Genomic DNA, 302 nt, shown 5'->3' with positions numbered 1-302 from the left:
GGGGGGGGGGGGGTTAATGCTAAAAGATTGACATCAAAAGAACCTAACATAATCTGGTGGTTTTTAACTTTGAATGAGTAATAATTAGTCTTAAATGTCAATGTAAAATGAAATCCATTCGGATATCATACTTCACTAATTAAAACGGTTTATTTTATTTTAAGTATATGAGAGATTATCATTAAAAGAGAAATAATTAAATGATTTGGTTTGCTCTATACACATGCGGGCGCGCGCGCGCACACACACACTAAAATATATATATATATTTATATATATATTTATATATATATTTATATATA

The sequence above is a fragment of the Octopus bimaculoides genome, chromosome 17 (assembly GCF_001194135.2).
Source record: "Octopus bimaculoides isolate UCB-OBI-ISO-001 chromosome 17, ASM119413v2, whole genome shotgun sequence".
Classification (NCBI taxonomy): Eukaryota; Metazoa; Mollusca; class Cephalopoda; order Octopoda; family Octopodidae; genus Octopus; species Octopus bimaculoides.
The sequence above is the reverse complement of the archived record's forward strand: the minus strand, read 5'-3'. Positions refer to the sequence as shown.